This window comes from Microtus pennsylvanicus, chromosome 14, assembly GCF_037038515.1.
Source record: "Microtus pennsylvanicus isolate mMicPen1 chromosome 14, mMicPen1.hap1, whole genome shotgun sequence".
Classification (NCBI taxonomy): Eukaryota; Metazoa; Chordata; class Mammalia; order Rodentia; family Cricetidae; genus Microtus; species Microtus pennsylvanicus.
The window spans coordinates 23,024,655-23,036,304 of NC_134592.1; the positions used below are offsets into that span (position 1 = coordinate 23,024,655).

An 11,650-nucleotide genomic window follows, 5' to 3' on the forward strand; every position below is an offset into this window, starting at 1 on the left:
CATGGATGCTTGGGGAAAAAATATCCATTAAACTGAGTAGGAAACACAAAAGTAACTGATGAACACAAGATGAGGACATGTGAGAACATGTTTTACAGCATTATATAGAAATTTTATTCTTTGACTTGTTGATAAAGAGATGAAGATGAAAATAGAAAGTTAAAGGGAAAACTACTTATGCGTGTTCCGGGGAACTCACCAGAGGTGACCACTCAGACACAGTGTCAAGCCATTGAAACTGGCTGAGATTACACTCAGGTATTTGGCACACAAGAATAGCCATTTAGACAATTTAGAGCAACAGATTTTAAAGAAAAAAAATCCACAATCTGGTAGCTCTCTCTGAAACTGCAGAGGAGGTTTTGCGCAAGCATGCACTTTAACAAAAGCTGAAATTAGCAGTTAACTGGATAGCATAGTTTGAATAAACAATCAGTTTAATAGAACCTAAGATAAGTTAGCTGAGACATAGATTTTAGATTCTTAGACTATAGTTGTGTATTTTTTTCATGGATTTTCTGTCAAAGAGATAAAATTTTAGTGAACCCTGAAATGATCTCAGCAAAAACACAATATGGAGGACTCTCTGCCCAGTCTGCCCTGTATGGAGTAGTTAGCTTAATATTCATTTGTCTTGCATGTAAACATCTGTAAATACTGCTATATTAGAAATGTTCCTGTAGAAATACAAGAAGCTATCATGTAGATTGGATACACACCAGAGATGTAAAGAACAAACCAAATGGCTGTGATTAAGCCTTAATAGTGAGTTAAGGAATTCAGAAAAATTTCAACTTTCCTCATCCTTAAAGAGACTTCTTCATTACTCCCTTCTTTATCCTATCAAATGCTTAAGATGATGTCATTATAATATGTCTTTAAGTAATTATGTCATTCTAATTAATTTTAATTAGAATAATTATAGGCAATGTTTAGAAACTGAGAAGCCTTGCTTTGCTTTGCTTATCCTCTGAAATATAGAGGGCCAAATATTCTAAGGTAAGCGTTTATCATTTCTGGGTCAAATAATTCTGAAACCACCAGCAGGCTAAGATTCATGTGTGCCATGAACTAGTGCATGCTGAGATGAACAGACACAAATATTACCAAATACATACGAATCTTAGGACAAATATTAAGATTAAAAATACACAAATCACATCTTTTCCTCTTCAAAGAATATCTATCAGAGTTTAAATTTTTAGGTCCCTTTAGAATTTTTTGAAAAACAGTATCTCAGGATTATCTTCCTCACCTTCAATGTGAACAATTGTCATTTTCTTGTTGATCACTCACTGGCCAGGTAGTACACAGTAGGTCTCATGTAGAGTACTTTAAATAAATAAATTACTTTTACTCCAGCAGGAAGATGATGAAGGTGCTAGATACTTCAATTTTCAGGTTTTTCTTGAAATATATTGAGTTCTACATTTTTCTCCGCTCCATTCCCTGCCTCTCCCTTCCCCCTTCAGTCCTCCCCCAAGGTCCTCATTCTCCCAATTTACTCAGGAGATCTTTTCTTTTTCTACTTTCTACTTCCCATGTAGACTAGATCGATGTAAGTCTCTCGTAGTGGCCCCACTGCAGTCTAAGTTTTATGCAGAATACGTCTAGATCATGAAGTTGAAAGGTGAGCTATTGCTTTGTGGTCTTGAATTTTTGAATGCTGTTTCGAATATTTATGGTATGGATGTATATGTAATTATTGTGCTCAAAATTGTACTGGATTTTAGGTGCCTTTTGGAGGAAAATATTCCTACATATAAACTTATATTTTAAGATGTTACAGCAAATATGCCCTAGGGGCTTTGCAGCTCTTTATTCTCAATGGATGACTATTCCAAGGAATACCATTTTTCTATTGTACAGATATTCCACGGTCCTCTTTTATAGCAAAGGCTTAACCGAGTGAGTCAGAGCTCATAATAAGCAATGTAGTATATCTGTATCATTAAACAGTACAGTTCAGTTTCAGATTCCATTTACTGATACATATTTCTGTATCATAGTTCTCATTCTGAAGTATTACAATGTGATCTCATGGAAAGGTTACATTAGCATGCTAAATAATCAGTAGACATATACTAGTTTCATTTACTTTCATCCAATTTATACTAAAATGACCCCGATGTGGATCAGCCTATTTTTTCTCTATTGTAATACTATTTGTTGCATGTATGTCAACCTTTCTCATTCTTAAATGATTTTAATAATCACACTAAAGACTGTTAAATTAAATTTCCTTGTACATGTGTCAATATAAATAAAAATCAAATAAATATTCTCTTTTTTATGCTTAACAATGCTTAGGTTAATACATTAATTGTGAATAGCTATGTTTTTCAAGTATTGATAAAGGTTGTCATTTTCCCAACCCAACATATGATACCTTCATTTCAAACTGAAAGATAAGAAAGTACAGAGCTATTCAAAATCAAGTACAAAATATCAAGAGGCCTGTTTGTTTTGAGGAAATATGGATTTTTTTTCATGATGTAAAACAGCTTGCAAGACTGAAAGAGAGTTATACAGAGTGTTGTCTGGGCTGATGTAATGTCACTCAAAATTCATGACTATAGATATTGCAGCCAAAGCTGAAAAAAATTTATTGGATTTGATTCACATCCTATTGTTGAAAAGTACCAAAACAAGACTAACATGTTTTATATAGCTTTCTGTCCATTGCATGGTGCTTTCAAAAATAGCACTGGGATGATTTAGATCACCTATTAGAATACAACATCAAACCTAGTGGTAAGAAGGTGTTTGTTACTGGAAAATATTGTCTAAAAGGAAATTGTTTCATGGCAATTCTGTGTTTTTATTACTGAAGCATCTAAAAAGCTTAACAATTTTGAAAAATTCAATGCAGAAACTATATATTAATCTTTTCCTTATTTTTTGTATTTAATCAGGTTCAATGAAATTTACTAGCACTTTCCTTGGAAAAATTTAACTCAGAAGATGTGACATTTCATTTTCTAACTATATGATGGAGATTAAAAAGTAAAAAAAAAAACCATGGAAGTTATAGAATTATCATGCTTGTTACTCTCCTGGGATAATTCATATATGCAAGTAAAATATCCATAGATCTATAGCCAAATAAAACATGTTTATCAGAAGACAATGAAAAATATGTGAATATGCTGAAAACTAAGGAAGAATCCATTTATTTGACGTGTCTATAATATAATTTTGGCATTTCAAAATGCAATGTTTCAAAACATGAATTCTTTACTAGCTACATAGCTTTAAAAATTAATCTTCAAGTATACTTAAAGTATACTTTTCATAAACAAAACATATTTATGGATACAATACGGTGCTAGTTCTATAATTTCTACTAATTTTTTAGCCTTCAGGTAATATTTAACTGTGAAAATATTACAAAAATTGAAAGTAGCTCGTAGAGTACCAGGAAGGAGAAGGAGTCTTCTAAGAAAGAGGAGAGCATGAAACAAGAGGATTAAGTGAGGAGAGTGATAGAAGGGCCGGTTAAAGGAGAAAATATAGGGAGGAACAACTTGTACTAAAGGCCTTTTAATGCCTTGTGGAAATCTGCCAATGAAACTGCCTAAGACAAACAAATATATGAAAGGAATATAAATGGGATCACTGTATAATAAGGAGTTAAGTCCATAGCTGGACATCCTATGCTACCAAGAAAACCACCAGTAAAAGAAAAGGGTACTCAGCATGGTGCTTGCTGTGGGCCTCTGCCTCTGTTTCCATCAGTTGCTGGATGAAGATTCTATGATGACATTTAAGATATTCATCAATCTGAATACAGGGCAAGGCCAGTTCGGGCACCTTCTCCTCTATTGCTTAGGTTCTTAGCTAGGGTCATCCTTGTGGATTCCTGGGAATTTCTCTAGTGCCAGGTTTCTTGTTAGCCCTATAATGACTCCCTCAATTTCTCCACTGCCTTTCCCTTCTCTCCTCCTCTTCCTCTCTCCTTTCTCTCCCCACCCCCATGCTCCCAATTTTGTCAGGTGATCTTATCTATTTCCCCTTTTCAGGTGGATCTATGTATGTTCTTCTTAGGATTCACCTTGTTACATAGCTTCTCTAGGATCATGGCCTATAGGCTCATTATCTTTTGCTTTACAGCTAGTATCCACTTATAAGTGACTAAGCTCTAAAAGTCCAGTTGAAGATTGAAAGGAGTGAGAATATGAGCCTTTGCCTCTTTAGGTCAAGACCATGATGGGGACACCCACTGAAACAGTTTGCCTGAGGTAATGGGAGCTCACAACCTACAGTCTGACAAGGAAGGAATCAGTATAGGACCAAACTAGATCCTCTGAATGTGGGTAACAGTTGTATGGCTGGGGCAGACTGCAGGGCCACTGGCAGTTTCACCAGGATTTATCCCTACTGCTTGTACTGGCTTTTTTGGAACTCAATGTCTTTGGATGGATAACTTGCTCAGCCTATATATAGTAGTGAGGGCCTTGGACCTTCCCCAAAGCAATATGCCTTACTCTCTCTGAGGAGTGGATGAGGGTCAGGTGGGTACAAAGGTGGAGGGAATGGGAGGAGGGGGGGAACGGGATTAGTATATAAAATGAAAAAAGATAGTTTGGATTTTTTTAAAAAATAAAATAAATTATAAATAAAAAAAGAAAGAGGTGCATATTCTAGAATATTATCCAATGGGGCCCCATAATTCTTTCCCCAAATAAATATCACACAGTGTTGGCAAAACCATTGGTTTCCCTCCACCACCTGATGGCAAGGCCTAATTTCTAAAGCTAGCACTTCTTTGCATCATCAAACAGGAAGAAACTGACCAACAAGAAGCTTCCCCACTATTGACAAGCATTCATGGCACTGTGAAGTACTCTGCAAGCTACTAGAGCAGAAAAGTAATTGTGAAGATCACCCAGTAACAAATCTTGCAAGTTGCAACCATGTCCTGTTTGTGAGATATATTTGTAAAATAGTGGCATAAATGTTATGGGATAGCCAACCATATTTTATTTGATTAAATGCTAACTCCATGAGACGGGATCCATACCAAACACTGCTAAAGTGGCCAAGAACCTGAGATTCCATAGATTCAAGAGATTACTGAGATTCTAGGGGAAAATGCATTACATGTATTCTGCTAAAGGATCGTAGCAATAAAAAGACACCATTGATATATTGCTGTGCTCATAGACTAGTACACCACTCATCCCTCATGAGATAAATTTCTTCTTGTAGTAGATGGTTAATAAATGCAGAGAACAATAAATAGACAAAGTGCAATAAATACAAATGGAAAAAGTACAAAAAAGTGAGAGACTAGATATTCAGTACTAAATGTCATCATGAAGCTTCTCCCTTTAAAGATTAGGTCTAAGCAGATTAGTAAGGATAATATGGTCAGAGCTAGATGTAATAAATGGTTGCATGGAGGAAACAATGTCTCCATAACTGATACACAGATGAACTCACAGAGAAAGCGACAGTATACACAGGATTCAATGCAGACAAGAAACCTAGGACCAAGAAATCTGGGTGAACACCAAGTCTTACTCCTAATCAGAAAGCAATTTGTAATTGGTATCTGATGGGAGAGGGAAACCACCTTTCTCCAATGGAGTGTCATTGGGCATATCAATCATACTAGGACAGACTGCACGCCAAATAGAGTAAAGGCCAACACAAATAGACAGTGTTTTATGTGTGCTGCTTTTGTTTGATTTTGTTTAGTTTAGATATTTTTGTCCCATTGTATTTATTGTGTATTGAATTTTTGGTTTGTTATTGAGAGAGAGATAGCAAATATGCAGTGGGGTAGGTAGGGAGGTGGGGAGTATCTAGGAAGAGTTGGGCAAGGGGAGAAGATGAGCAACATCAAATACAATGGATGACAAATTAAAAATTGTAGGCATATTCCAAAAATGGCATCTGACAATATAATGTTTAGTAATTGAGCCAAAAATCAATCAACGAACCAAACGCTCAAACAGAGAAGCACACACGCAGATCTGGTTCAGTCACACTTTCAGCAAGCAGCATAGTGTGAATATTAAGCACATGCCAAATCCTGGGTAGGAAACTGGCCCCAAAATCAAGATATTTTATAATATAAGAGATAGGTAATGTTCAGGTGGATAGTTATCCTATTGCCAATGCTGTGTTATCTATATGCCTAAAGTGATATCCAAAAAAAGAGATATCCATTACAAAATCCAGAAAATGACATGAACATTTCCGTAAACAGAGACTGCACTTTGTTTCTCAGGGCCCATAGTGAGATGATCCAATATATCAGTGCATGGGAAAGAATTGTGTCCAATAATTCATACTCTGTGCCAAGGGAGGGTGCCTATGGCTTCACAAGAGATCTACTGTAAGATCTGTCAATATACAAAAGGAGATAGACCCAGTGTCTTGCAAACTTGGTTTATCACCCCCAGAGTATACTTGTTCTGGAGGATCAGCCTTCTGCTCTATCAACTGACATCTCAGTACATGAATCCTGTGTCCCACTGCAGTATTGTTTCTGGCTTTGTAATCTTTATGGGATTTCTGTGTTTTGAATATTTGTATCTGCAACTACATGTGTTTCTGTTGCTTTTACATTGGATCTTTTTTTTAAACAACCTGATCCATTTTTTGCTTGTTTTATTCTATTAAGGATTGTCTGTTTTCATTGTATTTCTTTTAATTATTATTTTACCTTTTCTTCTTTTTAATAAATGCCTGTTTGTTTTTTAATGAGAGGAAGAGAAAGCAAAAAAAATGATATTGATTTAAGTGGTTAGGAAGATAGTAAGGATCTGGATGGTATTGGGTGAGTGGAAAGTATTAACAGAAGATATAGTATAAAAATATTTTTTCAATACACATCCACAATCCCAGAACACAAGTACCTGAGTAGGAGGCTGGCCATTGCAGTGTGTTAATCATCACAGCACCATTAGTTGATTGTCCTCTCACCTAACAATAGTACTGATAAATTTTGAAAAAAAAACTGCAGAAATTCTTTAAAAATGCACTTCTAGCCCTTGGCAGAGAGGCAGGAAGATCACTAAATATCGGAGGAAAAAAGAGAGTTTGGTATACATAGTGAGTTCCAAAATAGCCAGGGATACATAAAGAAGGTCTGTCTTGAAAACTCCAAAACAAACCAACGAAGAAAAATTAGCACTTTCAAGATAACTCTTCTATGATTAATTCAATGTAACTTTTCTACTGTGTTTATGTACAGCATAGTGGACATACATGCACACATGCAAACACAAGGACATGCACAAACACATACACAAGCAAACACACATTCAGCACAATAGTCATTAAAATACAAAGACAGAAACATTCTCTTAGCATTTCTTTGCCTAGAGATGTAAAATAAAGAAATATGAGTACTTCTTACATTCAAAGAATTATTTTATCTCTTTATCTTTAAGATCAAATTGTCAGCAATGTGATATGAAGCTCTTGAGCCATGTATGTGAGTGTGTGTGTGTGATAAATGTTAGTGACAGTAAAAAGATGTCCTGATCCTGAACAAATACCCGTCTACTTTTTGTTTTATGAAGCATTTCTCCAAAACATAAAGATTATTGCTTGCTTTCTACTATATTTATGGGAAATTCATACAGTGCTGGCTGCTAAACTGTAAAAATCTGAAAACATAAAATAAAACTTTTCAGGACACAAGCACACAGAATTAAACTTGCTATACTAGTAAGTACTGCAGTGTATTGTCCTAATAGAAAATCAATACAGCATGTGCATCATAGAATTTTCCTTACACTACATATAGCCAATGTGAATGTATGAACAATCCCGGAACAGACAAAACAGAACTTGAGTCCTAAAGTTTACAGGCACGAGTCTCAGCAGTTGTCCTTTGGAACTCATAAAAATATATCTTAACTGATAAAATAAAAGAAAACAGCTTTTTTGTCATAAAAACACTCTGCACTTTCTTCCCTTTTTAATATTTTTATTTGGGGGGGATCAGAGATTACAATATGATTTCTGCGTGTCCTTTCCTTAAGATCTACAAATTCTGTTTGTGCAGAAGTCCAACACCTATCTCCTTCTCCCACCAAAAGGGAACAGTCTTCTTCAAAGAGTGAGGGCAGGGCACGGGCAGTTTCCATAGAAGGCAAGAGTAGGTAACCTCCACCAGACAGAGGCAGAGGGCATAAGGACTAATGATGGTCCTGCTTACTCAAAAATGAAAACCCAAATGATGGCAGACGCTGAAAGCTGGGGACTTTCCTGAGTTATCGCCACTTCCTGTTTGGCATTCTAGGCAAAACCCTACAGCATACAATCAGTACAGGACAACTGCAGACCGAATACAGAGGATGGGAGAAGCCAAGGACGGTGCTGCGATGGCAGTCCTCAAAGTTCCTTGGCTTCTGCACAGCAGCTTCTGTGTCCTGGAATGCCTTCATGATTAGGTCATGTGGAAGGCTGCTACTATAAGCACTGACTATAAGAAGCCATATGGGTCACTGTGGGTGACTCCAGAGTAGACACTGCAGAGCATAGCCAGGGTTTCCAGAAAAAAACTGTGGCTAAAATGGCAAGAACCTACGATGCTCGAGCGGGCTCTAGGAGGTGGAATCCAAGTCTTGCAAGCTGTCTTGGACATCAGCGCTGTCTTTGCTGTCACTGCCACTGTCATCTCCGGCCAGGTTCTGCTGACAGGCCTCTTCAGAACCAGGAAGTGTGTTGCCCCTATTCTCCTTGGAACCCAGAACCATGTATCTGCCTTTCTTCAGCACCAGCTGCTTTGTCAGCTCCTCTGTCATCTGGAAGAGATCTCATTCCATGGCGTATGCATCCTCTCCATCGCATAGTACTTGGGCTCCGCCTCACTAACCTGGAAGTTCAGGGTGTGAGGATAAAGGTGCAGGGCCTCCCTGTTGCTCTTCCTCACGTGCAGGGATAGATACTTGGTGATGAAGTTCTCGATCATGGCCCGTGAGGGTTGGTCTACCAGCTTCTGGGCTAGGCAGAGGCGCTGGTGGGAACGCTTTACAGCCAGTGAAGTGATGATGTGTCCATCTTGGCCAGGACATAGCCCAAGATCTTGCCATCCTCATCCTCAGCAATGTAGGAGAGCTGGGGCCAAGAGAAGCCGGGGTAAAAGTAGTACTTCATCTGGTAGTTCTCGGGCAGGCACAGCAGCCATTGTGCAGATTCGGGAGCATGTATGACATCTTGAGCGGGCCTGTGCGGCCAGAAGCTGCGAGCTGCCTCGAGAAAGCCCACGCGGCCAGACCGACTGCGACTCCTTGCAGCACCAGTGCCTCCAATGCCATGGAACTCTGCACTTTTCACTAAGGCAAGAGGGCCTGGTATGATGCTGACAATCGGGATGACCCTTATTTCCTCTGTCCATCCGACCACAGAAACTACAATCAAAAAGTGTCCGTTAATTGCATGTGACTTCGTGTTTCATAGTTTTTAAATTTATCCTGGTTTTCAAAACACAGTTCTTGGCAATGTAATCAAAATTATTTTTAGGAGCTCACCAAGGGAAAATTAGAAATATGTATAGAAAATATGTGTCCTAATTATATTTTAAAGCATAATTTTAATTGACAGAATTACATGACATTCCCCAACCCTTTCCTTTTTCGAGCTCCTCCCAGGAAACATACCTCCAACCCTTTCCATGATCCCTTCACTCTCAAACTGGCATTTGTATGTATGTGTGTATGTATGTATGCGTGCACATATGCATGTGTATGTATGTATGTGTGTATGTATATAAATGCAATCTACTGAATTTGTTTTATTGTTTATGTTGTTATATTGTTTATGTGTACGTGGTTGTTTCACAGTTGACAACCCTTCCCTGGTCAATTAGTCAGGGGCCTCATTCTTACAAGAGGCTGATTAATCTTACTTCACCATCATTAGTTTCCTGTAGTTCTCTTCCTTGGGGTGGGATACTGAGAAATCGTTCCACTTCCATGTCTGTTGATAGCACATTTTTTTTTTCTCTTCTTGTTTATGAAGCCATTTCTAGGAGAGACTGTTTCATCACTAATTTTCTTGTCTTCTGGCCCTTAAATCTTGTAGCTCCTCTTCTTAGGTGTTCAATGAGTCACATGCAGGAACTTTAATATAGAATCAACTGATAATTGGTTCCACACAATTCGTTGTTTTCTATATTGTGTCTAGTTGTGGTTTTCTGTAATGCTCTCCATTTGCTGGCCTGGTACTGAACACCAATCTTTTCTACAGTAGGTTCATGGACAATATAAAAATTTCTACCACTGTTTTTCTGGACCAGCACAAGTCCTTACTGCGTTTTGTATCAGAGCTTAAGACCCACTAATAAGAATAGCTATCATCCTCACCAAAAAGAAGTCTCTATTTACAGAAGATTGAGATATTCTCATTTCTTAAATTGTTTCAGTTTTCAATGTACATGGTGAGATTTTTTTCTGTTTTATTATTTATTTAAAAAATTACTTTTCATTTTACATACCAACCCTAGCTTCCCCTACCTCCCCTGCTCCTGACACTCCCCCATCTCCCTCTCTTCCCATTCTCCATCCACTTCTTGGAGGAGGTAAGACTTTCTTTCAGGAGTCAACAAGGCCTGACAGCTTGAGGCATGACCAAGACCTCCCCACATATTAAGGCTGATCAAGCTATCTTACCATAGGGAATGGGCTCAAAAAAGCCAGTTCATGCACCTGGGATAAGTTCTGGTACCATTGTCATCTGCTAGCAACAAATCAAACAACATAATTGTCACCCATATTCAGAGAGTCTAGTCTGAGCCTAAGTAGGTTCCCCAGCTGTCAGTCCATCGTCCATGAGTTCTAATTTCCAACATAGAAACTACATGCAGTAACTGATGGAAGCAGATGTAGTGACCCATACCCAAGCAATGGGATGAGCTCCAGGAGTTCAGTTGGAGAGATGGAAGAGGGATCATGTGAACAATGAGGGTCAAGAACATAATGGGGAAATGTAGGACAATTAATAAAACCCACAAATAGATATTGGTGTTCAACCTGAAGGGCATGAAAACAAAACACTGGCTCTTACCTCTATCTCAGTCTGAACTGGTGATCCTGCCTCCAGAAATCCTCAGAATGAGAGAGACTAAGATCTGTGTCATCCAGTCTTATATTGCTCTCTAGTGCTGGGATTAAAGTAATGTATTACTACCACCCCGTTTCTATGGCAAACGAGTGTGCCTACTGGGATTAAAAGTGTGTCCCCACTACCTGATAAGTAAGACTGACCAGCACAGCTGTTTTACTCTTTGATCTGCAGATAAGTTTCATCTGTCAAAATACAAATGAATTATTACTACAGGGGAAAAACAGGTGAGATATTTTAAACTTTTGAGGGGGGGGGAATGTATTAAATGTTCTTGATGAACTAACATCAAATAAAATTTGTCAGGTTGAAACTTAAGACGTATGTAATGTTTTGCATAAACCACACTATTTAAGAATCAACCTTTACTTTCAGAAAAATAGAAGTGTAGGCACTATACAGAAATGATATTGAGAAGCAGTGGGTTATATTGCAGCAAGTAAAATTTTCATTAAACAAATATAATTAGTATCAGTATTTACTAATAAAAGAAATATCATTTTTCTTGTCTATAGGATGTGTATATGTAGGCCATTACATGCAATTACTTTCTCTTGAGGGATAG

At 37.7% G+C, this 11,650-nt stretch overlaps 1 pseudogene; it reads right to left on the reverse strand.

Moving 5' to 3' along the window:
• Window positions 1-8,567: 8,567 nt before the first annotated feature.
• On the reverse strand, window positions 8,568-9,639 carry LOC142834706 (N-alpha-acetyltransferase 11-like; annotated as a pseudogene).
• Between the last annotated feature and the right edge of the window lie 2,011 nt (window positions 9,640-11,650).